General features: G+C 41.1%; 1 pseudogene; it reads left to right on the plus strand.

Moving 5' to 3' along the window:
- The first annotated feature begins 208 nt into the window (after nt 1–208).
- LOC136454780 (uncharacterized) lies at nt 209–9,924 on the plus strand (annotated as a pseudogene).
- Nucleotides 9,925–19,430: the final 9,506 nt, after the last annotated feature.

Here is a 19,430-nt window from a genome sequence, read left to right on the forward strand (position 1 = left end):
CATCCCTTGATGCATGGGAGGGAAGAGGCTAGTGCAGGCTAGCAGTTGCTTCTTGTCTCTAGGCCAGTTCTACTCCCCCATTAGCATTTGCTTCATCGCTTGATAGTTTGCACTCTGCCACTCGATCAATCACTTGCCTCAACCGTATACGTCCATCTACATCATGCTTTCTAGTACTTCCTAATCAATCTTGTTGGAAGATCAGGCCATGCAATGGTGGATTGACATGACCAACTTTGCTGTCAACCCTACTCTGTTCGTGCCTAATGGCCTTGAGATTGAAGACTGGGCACAACCTGTGCGTGGAAGGATCATCATCGGTGGCAACCCACCTCACCACGACGAAGAGTACACTATCATTACAGTTCTCCCTCCCCCTAAACAGCATAATCTATATGGTGCTATGGATGAGGTTGTGAATTACTTTGAGGAAGAGCGTCATGTTAGAGTTCTTTATAGTTGCTTGTCTCTGCTTGGGCTCTATTTGATTTAGTTTCATTCACCAGTTGGTAGACAAGCTATGGTTAACTTAAGTCCTCATCAATTAGATGTTTTTCATGAGATTGTGGTACAAGAGCATGATAGAGGAATCAATCTGAGAAACTGTCCTTTCATTAGAACATATTGGGTTGTGTTTCTTGCTTTTCCATTGGATTTCCAAACTAGAGACATCATCACTCAAGCAATAGGGCACTTTGGAACAATCATCACCTAGACCAACAACTACAGGTGCAAGTCTAGGCTTCTATTAAGGTGCAAGGTTACCTTGGTGAGTAGAATTCCAAGGAGTCTCCTAGTCTATGAAGGAAACGTTGGGGGCAATAATGGCTCCTCATGGATAGTCCCGGTCTTTATATTGGGCCCGACTTAGTTCGCTGATGAATTTGGTGCTAATAAGGATAAAATCCCCCCAAATGGCAATCCACATCTAGAGGATGCACATTTTCTTAATGAAAATTAGAATAAACAGTTCCCTGGCTTCTTTGAGGATGTGTGTGATCTTGCTGAAGTTCAATTGGAAAATGTGGATTAGGGCTAGGAGGCGCCTCCTCCCCTAGCAGCTCAAAATGTCAACAATGGCTGGGGACCCTGGCTTCAACAAGAAGGGGACTTGGTTGATGAGAATGAGCTTATAGAAGTGAACAGCCTTTGCGGATACTGTTGTTGCCAATGGAGTTATGCAGCACCCCAATCAACCTCAAGACAGTGCTTTAGTGTCTTTAGAAACTAGAGAATTCTTCAGAGCCTAGGGGCCCCCAATCAATCTTGAACTACCTCTTCTTGACTCTACAGGCAGAGTTTTAGCAAAGAGGGCACTGGTGATCTCTCCAAACAATGTGCATGTTTTTGAGAGTGACATTCAGGTTAGAGAAATGGTAGCTAATCTTGGGCTACATATGCCTTTCGGTCCAGTCCCTTTAGTGGAGATGTTTTTGACTAAATTGGCCTGGAAGGCTCAGGAGGCCCAGTTACTTCTTCCTATGAAAAACCCAGTTATCAACTTTTGGCCTAACAGCCCTGCACTGGACTCCTAGGATCTTTCTCTTGATAATCCAAACTAGGGAAACAATGTAGAGGCATCCACATCCTCTAGATACAAGAGGCTCAGGTTATAGCTCATTCAAGCTTTCTCTAATACTTCACCTAAAATTGAAGCCCCAAGAATGGAAGAGAATAAAGAGATTGTTGTCTACAACCAGGAGTTTGCTCTATAGTAGATTTTGGAGCATCACCATCCCTTAACCCATAACCCTACTCCCTAGGATGTTGGTATGTCTGCTAACAGCTATGATTATGTGGTGCCACCTCTTAATGAAGATGTCAACATGGCTCCTGAGGAATCAACTGAGGGCCAGGAAGAAGATGAAATAATGGTGGAAGCTACTCCTCATGGGAGAAAGAAGAGGAAAGCAAAGGAAATGACCCCTATTATTGATGATGAGGACAAGAGAAGCTCCATATTCAAGAAAGATTGGGCTGAGAAGCATACTCTAGACCCAAGCACTCAAAATGATCAATGGAGCAAGACCAGAAGAAATGGAGGACTAGGGGTGGCTATATATTTTCTTATTTTGTTATATATCTTGTTTTTTATGCTTTGACATTTGTTTTCAGTATTGTAAAACTTTGTAAGTGGTGGTTATATAACCATACGTTATCTATATGCTACTCTATTTTGTCTCAATGAATAGTCATTCTCGTGATTGGAATATCTTGTGTTGGAATATTAGGGGGCTTAATGATAGTGATAAGTGGGACCCTATAAGAAACAAGATTGAGAGTAGTGCAAATATTTTCTGCCTTCAGGAAACCAAGAAAGAGAATTTTGATTTGCAATTTTCATTCATAAGTTTGCTCCTAAGCGTTTTGATAAAATTTGACTTTTGCCCCTCTGAGGGTGCATCTGGGGGGATCTTGGTTTGTTGATGGGCTCTCTTCACACTTTGTTGTTACTATTGCTAAGCCTGGACCCTTGTTGTAATGTATGGCCCTTGCAGACAACTTGCTAGAGATAATTTTGTTAGCTAGTTATATAGCTTGAATATTAAAGATGATGTTGTTTGGTTGATTATTAATTGGGGATTTTAATTTCTATAGATCTACTAAAAATAGAAATAGACCAAGAGGCAATTTTAATGATCAGTCATCTTTAATAATATCATTAGTCATCTAGGGCTCATAGAATTACCTATCAAGGGTCAAAGTTATACTTGGAGTAATATGCAGGACACCTCACTTCTTGAGCAAGTTGATTGGTTCTTCACGTCAGTTGCTTGGACAAATCAGTATCCCCTTACTGTTGTTCTCCCTCTTGCTAGGATTACCTCTGACCACAAGCATCCCAAAGGCAAATATTTTTAGGTTTGAAAAATATTGGTTTAGTCATCCTTGCTGCATTGATCAGATTTGTGGTAGAAAATTTTTGAAATCCATCTTCTCTGTAACTCAAAAGCAAATGATTCTCCCATTTGGTATGACCTGCTCAAGGTGAAGGATTTATACCTTAATCAGGGTAGAAGTATCAAATCAAGAATGGACAAAAACCCAGATTTTGGTCTGACCCATGGTTATATGACAAACCCATCTATGAGATTAATCCTATTCAATTCTTTACAATCTTTGTGATTAGACAGAGGTAACTTTTGCAAATGTAAAGAATAGGAAGACCCACATTACATTCAGGAGATGGCAAATGTAAAGAATAGGAAGACCCAAATTTCATTCATGGCTCACTCCTTATTTGCAGATAGACACTCTGAATTTTAAACTTGAAAATTATGATGATGTCATATATATGAATTTGAAAAGAATAGGAAATTTTCAGTGAAATCAACAATGCATAATGCTTTAACTAGAAATGATGCTGAACCAACAAATATGGACGGGTAAAATCCCTCAAAAATCAAATATTTCTCTAGGTTCATGACTAATAATGTTGTGCTAACTAGAGACAATCTTCTCAAGATAAGCCTGTCAAAAGCATGTCAATAACATTCATTAACAAGTACATTCAGATAACAGACACATTTATTAACAACTACATTCAGATAACAACCACATTTAGATAACAGCTACCTACATCACATGACCAAACCATGACAATGCCAACTAAATTGACAGCGCTAAGACCTAGACCTAACTAATCTGACAAGTAAACACTAGTGGAGACTTGTTTCCCTTAGCAATCTCTTCCTTGATCTCTTCCTTCGCTTCCATGATCGTGACCATCATTTCACAAAGCTAGACCTTCATCTCACACATCTCTAGCTTCAACTGACACATCTCGAGTTTCAGATCGCCATTGACCTCTTCTGCAATTGCTTTGACTTCTTCAGTAGGATCTACTGCCTCTACTTTGGGACCACCAGTGCTCTGCTCTCTACCACCAGCCAACAATGTAGTCAACTATCCTTGCCTAGCCAAGGTCTTCAGATGCACCTCATATTCATCTTCCCAGAAGAAAAAAGGACAGCCCGAATTCCTCTAAAGCCAAAATGAAATCAAGATCTAGATGTAGCTCAGCAGCAACCAAGAATCAAACTTTCAAAACCCTAACTTACCTTATGGAAGGGGCAACAGTAAAAAACTTGATTTTGGCTGTGCTCCTGCGTTGAAACCTGCCACACCACCCTTCGCTGCCTGCAATCCAAACATATGATGAGAGAGAGGTAAAGCATGCGCTGATTCAGGCCTGGGCCGGTGTGATGTGCCATGGAGGAGATCGATACTGGAGGGCGTAGGCAACAGTAGAGGGGGGAGAGAGAGCTAGAGGAGCAGCTATAGAGAGAGGGATGTGATTGAGAGAGACCGAAGGAGGATCCAAAGGGATAATATATATTTTTTATTCTCACAGACACATGTTATTATTTTCACTTTTTTACAATTAAAACTGCCACTTGTTGGAACTCATGAACATAGCGCAATGGTAACACATGAACTTGTGGATCTAGAGGTATCAGGTTCGATCATGGGCGGTAACACAAATTTTTGCTCACTTTTTGTTATTACACACGCGTCTTCGTCCTTTTTCTTTTTGTGTTATTATTATAGACACGTCTTCATCCTTTTTCTTTTTGCGCGCCCTGTTTTGCTAAGGCTAGAAGCTCACTGGCATTCCTTCAGCACATTTTTTGTCCAAGTCCCCATGTCAGAGATTCTAGGGTTCCACCAGTGTCCAAGCACATCCGCCCATCGCATGGCTACCCACCGTTCACCGCCGCCGCCGCCACATACCACAACCGCCGTCACCATACACGCGCCACCGTACACTCACCTCCATCTCAAACTCCATCCACTGCCATCCTCTAGCCACACTCCCCGATGAATGTCAGCCAAGGAGGTCAGTTCTGGCTAGGAGGTGACCTGATCTGGCGAGGAGGTACCGGTGGAGGCCCAGTGTCCCCTCCTCAAGCCGTTCCGACCTTGACCTCTTCGCGTGCTAGGACCCCGCCGTTGGGTGCCCCGCGCACTGCTCCAAGCTCGCCTCCACGTGCCTAGGGTTGTGCTACCGCCGCCACTACTCCAAGGTCAACGCCGTAGGTATTAGACTTCTTTCCCTCTATTCTTTGTTCTTTCAATATGGATTATCATCTAGTTTGTTGTTCTAATAAGCTGTCAGCTGCCATACGAACAATAGTGATGATCTGCTCTTAGCCTAAAGTATTTTAGGTTGCTCACTCCAATTTTTAATATCCTGAAACCGCAGTATTGTTATTCATAGTAGGCAGGAAATTATTTTACTAGTAGTTTACTAAAAATGAAGGAGCAATTATTTTTCTGTGGTCTGTGAAAGAGCTGATACTATGTCTCTTATAGTTTCTTTACATAATGAAATAGCTTTCTCCTTTGTGACAATTAAATCATGTTGCTGCTGCAACAAAACATGTTCGTGGTGCCTTAAATGAATTTAGATCAAAGAGTTTTGTACGGAGAGGTTGGTTAGGTTAAGGCCAATGCTTTTGTGAGCTTTATGTTTAGAATGCACATCACAATACTACAAGTAGCAGTTGAGCTATGAACCGAAATTAATACATGAGTAGTTGTAGTGATAGGTACTAGTAGAAGTACACATGGGCGGAGCTACATGGGGGCCAAGCTAGGCTCAGGCCCCCCTTGCCTCTGTGATTTGCACAAGTCTCTGCTACTCCATTCTCTGTCCATGCGTGTCTCCCTGTCCTTGCACTAGATCTGTATCTGCTAATGATTGAGTCACCAATGACCGGCTAGGTCCCAGAACAGCCAGTAGCCACACACAGACATAACAATCGGTTAGTTGTGTTCCCACCACTTAGCTCAGCCATTAGTCTATTGACTTTGCTTATGTTGCTCTGCATTGTCTGAGTCTTGTTGATTCTTCTATCTTTTTTCCTTCCTCATTCTTCAGTGTATAAAATTTACAGAGTATGCATACTAGAAGTGGTAGATTAAGTAACATTTTGGGAGATCTTATGTTTCTATTACTGGGAGTACAGGCATTCTACTGCTAGGTGCTAGCTGCTAGCTGCTATCACTATCACAACTGAGAGCAATTAATAATTAATAGCTATATTTAGCTTTAGGAAACATCCTATTCATGAGTTAGCTATTGGTGATGATTTATCTCAAGTTGTAACAATCAAGTAGCTATATTTTTTCATGGATTTGATAAATTCTTACTAGCTGTAACAATTCAGTAGATAACAAAGTAGCTATAATTCTTAAGTGCATTATTATATTTCCAGCTTTAATCATAAGAATTAAGCTTATTGAAAAGCTGCTATATATATGTGCTCTAATAAAGTACTATATGGTGTCTGCATATATATCTTGAGATTCCACTTATAATAGTAAAATTATTATATGTTGGCATCTAACTTGTACTTCTTGCTCAACACTTGTTCTAGCCTTAATAGGCATAGTTGTGATTCTTTTGGTCAATAATTTAATATTATGACCCTTGTGATCTAGCTTATGCTTATATTATCGTTATAAACACTGCTTATACATTTATGTATTATGTCCATCCTTGTGCTCTAAAAGTTTACAGCCATGTGCTTGGATATCCAAACCGACGGCAACTGAGGTGATATTGTCGTGCTCTATTTTTGTAACTTATATGTAAATTCTTATATACATAGCTGTAGGTGTGCTTTCAAAGGCATGATCATATAGCTTCATATATTGATTATGAGTGATATTTCGAGTATTTATGCTGCACGTCTCAGACTTCTTCATTTAGAGGGTTCATGTTTAAAAGATTAATGAGTTAGTTTTGTTTATTAGACTTAAGAACAAATGCCCAAAGTGCAGTCATTATTGAACTTACTCTTGTTTGGAGTAACCCATATTTGTGTTAGGTTGTTCTTTAATTCTAGTTTGGTGCTTATTAATTTGGTTATCTTGCTTCCGTATTATTTATTAACACAAAGGAGATATCAATTGGGCCATAGGAACGCTTTGCCAATCCTATAGACGGTTTGGATTTGATATTTTAGTATTAGATATACCATATAATGAAGTCTAAGTTGTTGTTATCAATAAGTTCAGTTTCCTCTGATCGAAATGTTCCTGCTTTATGTGGACAGTAAAACAACCGAACTAATAACTTAGGTGGGGTAGCATGTCTTCTTTTATTGGTCAGACTAGGAAAATTATATTCTGTTCTAGGCACAAACTATCCATTGAGATAATAGAAACAAAGATTTCTAGACAGGTTATATTCTTTTACCAAGTACTACTACCACTGTTGCACTACTAAGTAACTCCTTTTACTTGCTATTTCTAGGAATCTAGCAACGAACAAAGGCTAATCGTTGGTGTTAGTTGTGTCTTGTGAGTGCTAGCTATTGACTACGTACAGATCCCTATCAGAATGGTAAGCTTTAGCTTTGATATACTAACACTACTTACTATTAGATGGCAGAGCTCTATCCTGGTCACTAATTAACCTTACTAAAATTTGTTTTATAGGCTGATAAGGAATGTGAATCATCAACCAAAGATGAAACAAGTGCAGAGGAGGAAGAGAGAGATGCTAGTGCAGAGGACCAACATATAGATGTTACTGTAGAGGGGGAGGAGAGAGATGTTACTGAAGAGGGATAGACATCTGAACCTCCATGTCACCACCGTAGAAAGAGTACAGTCACACAGTGGCCAGAGGACACTATAGTTGTCACGGAGCTTACTCCAACTAGGATGCCCACTGAGAAGAAGGCCCAGATAAGAATGAGGAAGCTTGCTGGTCTGATTGCTAGACAAAGGATATCCTTGATGTTGCCTTCATTCAATGACCTAAGTGAAGAGGACAAGTGGTCATTATTTGATGAGTGTGTCCATCCTAGATTGGAGTTTCCAGTTGCATTGAAGGATAGGGCGTTTAAGATGATGATGCAGATGGTAGCCAAAAGTTGGAGAACCCACAAAAGCGAGCTAGTATGTTGTTTCATTAGGAAAGGGTTGGATGCCATGGTGAAGCACCCATACATTCCACGTCAAGATTGGGAAAAATTTGTGGAACTAAAGGAGAGCGAAGAAGCAAAGGAAACAAGTGAGAAATACAAGAAGCTTCGGGAGAGGAACAAGCATGACCACTGCCTAGGGACAAGAGGGTATGCTGGGATGGCCGAAAAGTGGGAGTAGGAGGACAGGGAATTAGCCGCCGTAGGCATAAGTAATCCTTGGGACAAATATCCTCCTAGTTGCCCTAGGAATTGGTTGCACGCACGGAGTCCATTAGTTATTTCAGAAGGTACTGCTGAGATTCATTGGGCGACAAAAATAGATGAAAGTGTCGCTTGACAAATTTTAGAGAAGGAAGTAGAACTTCAAGCTTCATGGCTCACTTTGGTTAGGGAAAGAGATGTGCTCACAGAGGTCTTGGGCCAACCAGAACAGATAGGGCACATGCGTGGTGTGTCTAGTTAATGTTGGTGGAAGTATTGGTTGGATTGCACCAGCATGTATAGAAAGAGGAAGTGTTCAGATGTGGATGTGGAAGCCATTAAAGAAGTTAGAAGCCAAGTGACACAAGAAGTTACCGTGAAGGTCACTAAGGATATCATGGACATGTTGCATGAACAAGGAGTGCCTTTGAGGTCGCCTTCCAACACCCCTACCTCTATAGGTGGTCGGTAGAGTAGCTGTGCCTCAGCCTCAGATGCAGTCTGCAATGCACAGTTGGATGGACTTGGTGGAATTCTAGATCCGAATGTTGTGGACCTTCTTATAGAGCCAACAACATGTACACTTGTAATCAACCCTGGAGATAAAATGGAGGTAGTAGCAATAGGTCATGTATTCCCAAAGCAAAATGAGCTATATTCACTTCTAGTATAGGATGGATAGGATAGATATTCCATTGTACATGTTGATTTTGTATATCCGGAACATGAGGGCATTGTGTTGAATCCGCCCCCAAGTGGTAAGATAACAAATCTTTGAGAGGCTCTATTCAAGAGGGTCGAGTGGAGTAGGGGTTGCATTGTGGTATCACCAAAGGTGCTCTCTTCTCAAAGATCACCAAGACCTCCACTGCATGGCCATGGGTCAACCAAAAGGAATCTAAAGGACCATGTGGTAGCCAATGTTTCATCCTCACAAGATGGGAAAGCGAAGAGTGCCACTATTGAAGACAAGAAGCCAACTAAGTCCTCACGTGCTACAACGACACCTTCGTCAGTCCCTAGAAAAGTGAAGAGTGACATAGAACAGTAGGTGGGTGGCAAGCATAAGCAGCAGGAGGTGCAACCCACCAAACCATCTAAGAGTGCCCCTGTTGGAACTTTATGGATAAAGGCCAACCCTAAGTTCCAATTTGGACAGCCAATTCTATCAGTGATAGATGTTGAGAAGGCAGGACCTGGGTGTGTTGCTCTTCATGCCTACTACATGAAAGCATGTGCAAAGAATAGAATGGATGGAATAGTCGGTATGTTGAAGCTCCAACATTTTGGGCGTGATTTAGAAACTGCGCCTTTCGTTGTGGGATTAGATGATTTATTTGACCTCTTCACACTAGATGCATTGGATATGTCCATTCTTCGCTGCTTGACACTGTAAGTACAATTTCTTATATTTTAGACTCATTCATTGTTGTGTAGGGATGCTCTTCATATATTTCCTTGCTAAATTGCTTTTGTATGCTTCTTTATTCCTAGATGCTGGATTGTAGAAGCTAGGGACACATCTATGCCAGTTGGCCTTCTTTATCTAGATCCATTGTCAATTGACATCATGACCAAGGATAGAGGTTTTAGCGTGTCATATCTGGAAGAAAGCCTAAAGAAACATGCCAAGAAAGACTATGTGATGTTTGCGCATAACTATGGTGTGCACTGGATTGCTGTCATCTTCATTTCCATGTGGCAGAAGGTGTTGTACCTTGACTCCAATGGAGGTAGGAAGACATATTTGAGTGGGTTGAAATTTGTGATAGATGAGTGAGTGTTTTCTAACCTACTATTTACACATGTGTTTCTTTGTTAATTATGTTATTTAAAGTCAAAAAAATGTGATAAAAACTCATGTCTGTGTAGGGCTTTTGGCAAATCCGTACCCAAAGCAAAGAACAGGCAGAAAAATGTTAAGTTGACCCATGCCACCAAATTTGCAGTAAGTAGTGCTTGATTTCCAAATGTGATCGAATTAGTGTTTCAATTCCCTAGCTTACCATGTGTTTCATCAGCCTGTTCGGTTGGCTAGTTCGTATCGTTGCTGGTTCGTGAAGAAGTACTGCTGGCTGGCTTGTGTGAGAGAAAAATACTATTCTGGCTAGAAATTTATGATCGTTTACGATAAGCCACAGCCAAACGAATAGGCTGCATATGTTGTAGTGCCAACAGCAAGTTCTGGACAACACTTGTGGGTTCTATACGGCCCACAACTTGATGCTTGCGATGGGGTAGACCAAATTGGATTCTCCTGAGGTACGACAGATATATATTTACTTATTAGTTGTTGTTTGATGTTGATTGTGACACTAGGATCCTCCAATGCTGGAAACTCCAAGGTTCAGCATCCTTGTCTTTTGGCTGGGTCTGATCTAGATGGTACTATACATTTGTCTTGGAGAAAGTATAGCCACCTTATGTTGTTGTTTAACCACTGCCAGCTAGGCTGTGTATGTGTGTTAGTAGGTAATATGCATCTAAATAGGTAAGTAACACGTAGGAAGTATTTTTGAGAAGAACCCCTAAGTCAACTGAACAACTTGGATGAGCCTAAACTAAAGTAAGGAGACTAAACTTAAGGGTGTCCCAAAGGGTGACCAAAGTGATAGTCTAATGAGATTTTATTGGACGAAAGGAAGACAGAGGACAAGAGGGAATAATATCTAGTCTCGCACTTCGATGTCCTTTTTTATTGTTTCTGGAGCTTAAGTTGCTAGCAATTTCTTTCATCCCTTGAGAACGCCATAACAATCTCTAAATTGATGTTTGGTGCTGATGTTTACTGCTGCTGCTGCTAGAATAGCCTTGTGCACAGTTAATGTGTTGCTGCTATCATCGTTGCGTATATATTAGTCTGAATATATAGTTATGTGCTAGATAAATAGCCTTTTCCATAGTATTTAGATGTATGTTTCAATGCACGTAAACTAATTATGCAGCATCATCTTATGGCTACATTACAGGAATTTGAAGTGCTAACCACTCGAATCAACTTAGAGTACATTAGAGAGAAGATCGCCATGTTCATTGTGTCACAGATCATCGACCAAAAAGGTGAGTTTCATAAAGCAGTTGTTTAGATGCATTGGAATCATAGGCACATGACTTTGTATGGGTGTTTGGGAGCTTGATCTGTTTGGTTTGAGCTAATGTGAATCTATTTAATTTGTTTGTGTGATGAACACAGCAGTAACATTTTTTGTTCTTATTAAGTGAATAATTTTGAAATGTGATGTCATTTTTGTGAGATCTGCTAGTCTGATTTATATGTATATATTAATTATGATATCAGTGGTCTGCTTTGGGCAGACATGTATAGGTTGCAGATGCGTCTGTGGTAAATAAATACTATAGACCCACGCTAAGTATACACATTAATGTAGAGAGGGCCTGATCTTTCGATAAGTATGATAGCGTCGATTGGTGGAGACTCGATGTTCACGATCTAGGCTTCGAACCAAGATTGATTTGGACCCTCACAACCGTTATACCACTGCTCCATTGGTTATCAACCACGCGAATACGATTGACCTCGCCGAGAAGGCTTTCCTACAAGCGAATCGAGAACACAAGCAAGAACGGGATGAACGCAATCTAAAATTACAAATAAATATGAGGCTTATGATAACAATAAGGAGTTCAGGTCTTTATTCAAAAGGACTAATCACCATAGGCGAACAAGATCAAGAACTGGGGCCCTGGTTCACAGCAAACGGCCTTAGCGGCACAGTTGCAGCAAAACGATGTCTGTTTCACGAGAAAATCAAGAACTAAACAAAACCCAAACCCTAAGGAGAGCGACAGCTGCTAATTATAGAGCCCCGGACGTCACCCCCTGGACGCGCCCCCTAATGGGCTCTAAGACGATACACAGCCCAACGGACCAAAAGATGGTATCGCAGCACCCTGGTAGATTCTAGATGCTGACTTGTTTTGATGATTCCAAAGGGATTTTGTCGTGAGACCACTTGCATTGGCTTCCTTATCTAATTAGCTTTCCATCCATATATGGATCATCGAAAATGGAGCATGGACACGCCTGTGTGACCAGTTTTATGATAGACTGGTCCTGGAACCCAAGATGGGCTCGAACTTGATTTAAGCCTCCACCTTGGTGACTCGAACCGGATGAGCTTCAGGCCTCCTTCTTGGTTAGGGCACCCTCGCTGATCTCCTCATCCTCTATCTCCAAGCATGGTCATATGCATGGAGCTCATGTCCTTATCATCCTCTCTTTCTTGATGAAAAGCCATCCTCGGCATCAATTTTGCTTGAAGTCGATCCTGCACAACATGAGGACAAACGAGGTTTCCAAAATAATGGGAATGGACAATATTGTGAGAAAGAATATGACCACATATCTAGGTTTGTAGCATGTCTTGTCCTACAGACATGTAGTCTGCACGATTGAAATACACACGATCTTTGCCAATACTATCCTACAAAAGATTTGTACTAACAAAAAACATATGCTCCCTTTCTTTGGATTCCACTTGTGTTCAAAAAGTAAAACTAGAGGAATATGGCATAACAACAGTGTTGATTTTACTGTCCTCTATTTGATCATTACTTTGCATAACAAAAGGAGAATTCAGATTTGTACAAATGTAAACTCGTTGTATCAAATATTGTCCTTGGTTTTTATATTTGCCAAAAACATGATATGTATGTCTTGAGAACCATGGCAAATCAGCATATGCATAAAGTTTCTCCTCTAAAGAACTAAGATTACACGGAACATCAAATTCAATGTAACCCAAAGTATTTAAAGAAGACAACAATTTTAGCTCATCAACTTCACTAGCATTATGAATAACAAGTCTATTTTCAGCACAAGTGTTCGATTTCAGCACACATATAGCATGATTGTTCTTCAATCATTGCATGGGTATAACATAAATATCATCATGCAAGTCATCTTTGTCACAAGGAACATCAAGTAAATCATCTTGTGACAAAGGTAAATCAAGCAAAGGCTCCACTAAAATTTGCTCTATCATAGCATGATTGGTGGAAAAATTCAGCACATCAAGAGAACTCTCACCTTCTGTGAGTTTAGCATCATGGGCATTACCTTTGCTCTTATGTTCAGCAAGAGTAATAGTTGATGGTTCTGAATTTTCACATGAGGCTGTGAGCATCTCATTTTCTGTCATGTCATCCTCACTCTTTTGTACATTGTCCTGCAAAAGGTTAGGCATAGCAGGAGGAATAACAAGAGATTGATCTAGTTGATGCACCTCATCAATTTGTATTAATTACAAGAGATGGATTAACAAAATTTTCTCTCATAAGATCTTTCATATCATTCCATGTGTGAGGTTTATCTGAAAAACTTAAAGACTCACACCAAGTTGATGCAGATTGTCTCAAAACACTAGTTGCATTTTTAATTTTCCTCCATTCGCACATATAACTTTGTGTAAAAATATTATCTATTTTAGTTTCCCACTCAATATACTCATTAGCACCAATACCATCATAAGTAGGCGGGGAAGAAAGAATAGATTGACCTGAGGGAGGAGGTGTAGCAGCAATAGTGCGTGGCTCATGCATCATTGATGTCTCATATCGGTACGTGTTGTAACCTATAATTGTTAGCATCAAACAAGAAAACACACAAGTATGTATTTTCCTATCAGCTACTATAGGTGTGGTCAAGGAGTAAAGTCACACACGCTCAAGCGTCTTACCATGGTCTTACAAGTGTTCTTACCAAAGCAACAGGCGGTGCAATCGATCAGTGACTGTGATATTGTTGTAGCTTGAGTGTAACCGTTATAAGGCGAACCTGTACTTGGTTAGAAGAAAGTGGGGCTTGGACAGGCATAATATAGTAGCAAGGAATAGCAATATTCGCAACTGAATAGCAAAGCAGAATAAGTATCCCAAGTACTTGTCTTAGTTGCTAGCCTATTCACGTTAAGTACCAGATGTATCAAGTGATGTGAACAGCAGAAATATGATTAGAAACAAGGCAGAAATCAGCACACGCAAACATAGCTCAAATGGTGCTCTCTATGTGCTCCTCTAGATATTGTTCTACTTTTGTCCCTCTCTTTTTTCTCTATTTTTGGGTTGTCGTTTGTTTTTTTGGAATTATTTGACTTTTTCTTTTTATTTTTTTATATTTTTTCTTCACTTAGGAGCACAAAAAAGTAACCACAAAAAATATGAGCTTAAACAAGTAAAAGGCGTGGCCTATGGAAAATTCAGAAGACGTGCTCAAAATTGACAAAAAGCTTGTGACCACGAAAAGAGAATCTTGTGACCAGTTTTTGGCCAAAATAAAATTTTCTGAACCCAGCAAAGCTAGGCACGAACGGATCAAAAAAAATTCTGATCAATTTTGATATATGGAACATCGAAATCCGAGTTTGTATGTGAAAACTAGACTAGTTTTGAGAACTGACTCCGAATTAGAGGACAAAACGGAAAAAATACACGAAAAAGTTGTTGCAGCGGCTATGGATAGATGCAAACAGTGAAGATAAGTGTAACAAATTAGATGGCATAGACTAGGGTTTGATGGATACAAAGGAAACACAATAAGACTTGAAGGTGTTCACGGATTATGATGAACAACAAAGGGAAAGACACAAACTGGACTAAAAATGTTTTAAAACTAGCAACCAGAACTTGCCTTAGGACACAAACTCAACAACACGAAACATAGATGAAATTGTACGGCCCAACGAGGCTATAAGACAGGGAATATGAGGCGGTGTATATTTTTTTGGCTTTTTGTGGACTATAGGTAAAACAAAAATAGTAACAATCTAAAAGAGAAAAATAAAAGTATACCTAACGGGCAACAAGGTCTCTGATACCACTTGATGTAGAGAAGGTCCGATCTTCCGATATGTATGATAGCGTCGATTGGTGAAGACTCGACGTTCACGATCTAGGCTTCGAACCAAGACTGATTCGAACCCTCACAACCGTTACACCACTGCTCTGTTGGTTATCAACCACGCGAACGTGATTGACCTCGCCAAGAAGGCTTTTCTGCAAGCAAATCGAGAACACAAGCAAGAATGGGATGAACGCAATCTGAAAATTGCAAATAAATATGAGGCTTATGATAACGATAAGGAGTTCAGGTCTTTATTCGAATGGACTAATCGCCACAGGCGAACAAGATCAAGAACCAGGGCCCTGGTTCACAGCAAGCGGCCTTGGCAACACAGTTGCGGCCAAACGACGTCTATTTTACGAGGAAATCAAGAACTAAACAAAACCCAAACCCTAAGGAGAGCGACGACTGCTAATTATAGAGCCCCGGACGTCACCCCCCTAGACGCACCCCCTAATGGGCTCTAAGACGATACATGGCCCAACGGACCAAAAGACGGTGTCGCAGCACCCTGACAGATTCTGGACGCTGACTTGTTTCGACGATTCCCATTGATTTCGAAGGGTTTTTGACATGAGACCACTTGCATTGACTTCCTTATCTAATTAGCTTTTCATTCATATATGGATCGTCAAAAATGGAGCCTAGACGCGCCCGTGTGACCAGTTTTATGACAGACTGGTCCTGGAACCCGAGATGGGCTCGAACTTGATTTAGGCCTCTACCTTGGTAAGTCAAACCGGATGAGCTTCGGGCCTCCTTCTCGGTTAGGACACCCTCGCTGATCTCCTCGCCCTCTATCTCCAAGCATGGTCGTATGCATGGAGCTCATGTCCTTATCACACATGTCTATAGTATTCTTCGTAATGCAGACAAATGTAATGAAAGTGTGTCTATAGTATTATGAAACTCTGCAGATGCGTCGCGAGAACGCACGTCCGTAGTATTCTGAAAGTCTACAGACACGTCGTTACAATACACATATGCAGTATTCTTAAACTCTTCAGATGCGTTGTGACATAGCGTGTCTGTAGTATTTATTGTACTACAGTCGCTCAGACAACGCGTGTCCGTAGCATTTGAAAACCTACAGATGCTTTTCTGTAACATGCGTCGGAAATAACTTTTGTTACAGACGCGTTTTCACTTTATTTCAGATGCGTTTTTGCATTCACTCAGACGTTTGTACATAAGACGCTTCTGCAGTAGTACCTTGCGCGTCGGTAATACGACCTTATTACAGACGTCTTATTACAAACGTGCTTTTTGCATCTGTAATGTCTCTTAACGCGTGTCTGTGATGTGCTATTTTTTTACATAGTGAGGGTTGTGCGGCAATTGTTCGCACATAAAATTCTAGAATTCAAGCTTGGATTTTGCTGCGGCGGCGTTGGTGGGGACGTTCCATTTGACTCGGGTTGTGCGGCACTCGTTCGCACATAAATTCCTTGGTCGATCGGCGCGTCCTGGCATTGACGAACGATTGATTACTGGTTGCTGTACTTCTCAAGCCAGTGCTCCTATCCAGGTTGCTCTGGGTGCTGATTTGGGGATTCACATCACTGCACATCCAAAGCCTTCCCCACAGACCCAGTTCGTGTTCACTGCCATGAGTGAACAAAAGCTGCAGCAACTCCTGTACTTACTGTTTTGTTTCCTATACTATAATGTAAAGACGGAGCACCTGCCGTTGTTCCTAAACAAACTTGCTGTGATAATCTGGTTGTAAAGATTTTTGGCTCCTTGTGGGTAATAATAATCTTGAAGTGCAAATGAAAGGAATATATTTGGCCAGAATTCAGTGTGGATTTATGTTATGTGCTGTCGATGCTAGCCAAAAGAATATGATAAAAATATAGTATCTGGTGGAACCTGGTTTGTCCGTGACTGTAGAGCTGCCTATTATATTAAAAAGAAAGGAAGCCTAGAAAGGCACCGTACAAACATATATACATATATACACAGAAAGTACAAGCGGAAGCAAAGGTCCGAACACCTTGGCTCAGGAGACCTCACATCAAGCACGTAATAATAATTTAGAGACGTGTTTTGCTCCCGCCATTGCCCATAGACTCGCCTCCTCTTTGATTTTCTGGAGAAGCTGCATTGGTGCGGATTCCTTGTGCTCGAAGATTCTTGCATTTCTTTTCTTCCACGCCTCCCAACAGACAAGAATGATGATGGAGCGTAGTCCTCGTCTCGCCGTTGAAGGTGTGCGATCTAAGTTGTCTCACCAAATTTGTACCGAGTGTCCTAGCTCCCAGGCGAAAGGTCGCAGCTGCTCATTACCCAACCATATTGCAATGCCCTTCCAGATACGCCTAGTGTAGAGACAGTCTTGGAAGAGATGAACACCAGACTCTTGGCATCGCCTGCATAGGGGACACACACCATTATTCGGCCATCTCCGTTCTTGCAGCCTATCAGCGGTCCAGATTCTGTTTTGGATTGCGAGCCATCCAAAGAATTTGCAATTTAGCGGCGCCTAGACTTTCCAGATCAGTTGTTTCAAATTTGTCCCAGCGTTGCTCCAACGAATTGCGCGTGGTAAGCAGATCCTGTTGTGAATTTTCCATCCGGCCTAAATTTCCAGTTAATGCTATCCTCGCTATTTGATTGTAGCTAGATGTGGTTGAGAGCGCTCCAAAGCCGGACATACTCCACGAAGTGTTGGGAGGTGAAGCTTGTATGTCGCAGTTCTATGTCTTCGATCCATGCTCTGTTGTGCAAAGCTTCACTGAGTGACTTGTTTTTGTTTTTTTTTTTGAAATTTGAAAGATATTTGGTGCTAGATCTTGGGGCCTTTGACCTTGGAGCCGGGCGCTACTCTAGAAGGGTGTTCTCATGCCATCGCCAACTGTGATTGTTGTTGCTGCAACAAATAGGAGCCTATCAATCATGTCACATGGCATGTCAGGGTTGTTCATCATCCTTCCTTCTTCCTTCCATTCTTTCCACAGCCATCTAAGACGTAGTGCTCTTGCAAAATTTCTAAGATGGAGAATGCCTAGGCCCCCAGATTCAGTTGGTCTTGTGGAACGTGGCCAATTCACTTTGCATTTCCCTCCGGTTAGCTTCTCTGATCCAGCCCAAAGGAAGCTCTTCCTGAGGTTATCAATTTCCTTCAGCGTGGCTTTAGGAGCTCTTAGCGATGTGAGGCCATACACAGCCTGTGAGGTGTTGTGTTTTGTAGTTAGAACAGTGACTTCTCATATCAATGTAGAAAGAACAGAGGGAGTGGAGGGGTCATTCATATTGACTTGGAGAAGGCTTATGACAAGATACCAAGAAATATTATGTGGTGGGCTTTAAACAAACATAAAGTGCCATCAAAGTATGTGACCCTCATCAAGGACATGTACAACAATGTTGTGACTAGTGTTCGAACAAATGATGGTAACACAGATTATTTCTCGATTAAAATAGAACTTCATCAAGGGTCAGCCTTGAGCCTGTATCTCTTTGCCTTGGTAATGGATGAGGTTACTAGGAATATACAAGGGGATATCCCTTGGTGTATGTTGTTTGCTGATGATGTAGTGTTAGTGGATGAAAGTCAGGCAGGAGTAAATAGAAAACAAGAGTTGTGGCGACAGGTCCTTGAGTCTAAAGGTTTTAGATTAAGCAGAACTAAAACCAAATACATGAGATGTGACTTTGGTGGAGCTGCACAGGAGGAGGGAGATGTGAGTTTAGAAGGTCAAGTAGTGCCTAAGAAGGGTACATTTCATTATTTGGGATCGATGCTACAAATGGATGGAGATATTGATGCAGACATTAGCCATAGAATCAAAGCAGGGTAGATCAAGTGGCGACAAGCTTTTGGCATTCTTTGTGACAATAGGGTACCACAAAAGCTAAAAGGCAAGTTTTATAGAACGACGATTAGACCGACTATGTTGTATGAAGCAGAATGTTGGCCTAAAAGGATTCAACATGTTCAACAACTAAGTGTTGCAAAAATACGTATGTTGCGATGGATTTGTGGTCACACAAGAATGGACCGAGTTCGGAACGATGATATATGTGATCACCTAGGGGTAGCACCAATTGAAGAAAAGCTTGTCCAACATCGGTTAAGGTGGTTTGGCCATGTCAAAGGAGACCTTCAGAGGCATCAGTGCATTATGGAGCCATAAGCCAAGCTAATAATGTGAGGAGAGGTAGAGAAAGACCAAAATTTACATGGGGGATGCAATAAAAAGCTTGGGATATACCTAGATATCTATGTTTGAATAGGAATGCTTGGAAAGCAGCTATTGAAGTACCTGAACCGTGACTAGGGGCTCTTGATGGGTTTCAACTCTAGCCTACACCAATTTGCTTGGGACTGACAAGCTTTGTTGTTGTTGTTGTTGTTGTTGTTGCTGTTGTTGTTGTTGTTGTTGTTGTTGTTGTTGTTGTTGTTGTTGTTGTTGTTGTTG

This window comes from Miscanthus floridulus, chromosome 5 (assembly GCF_019320115.1).
Source record: "Miscanthus floridulus cultivar M001 chromosome 5, ASM1932011v1, whole genome shotgun sequence".
Taxonomy (NCBI): Eukaryota; Viridiplantae; Streptophyta; class Magnoliopsida; order Poales; family Poaceae; genus Miscanthus; species Miscanthus floridulus.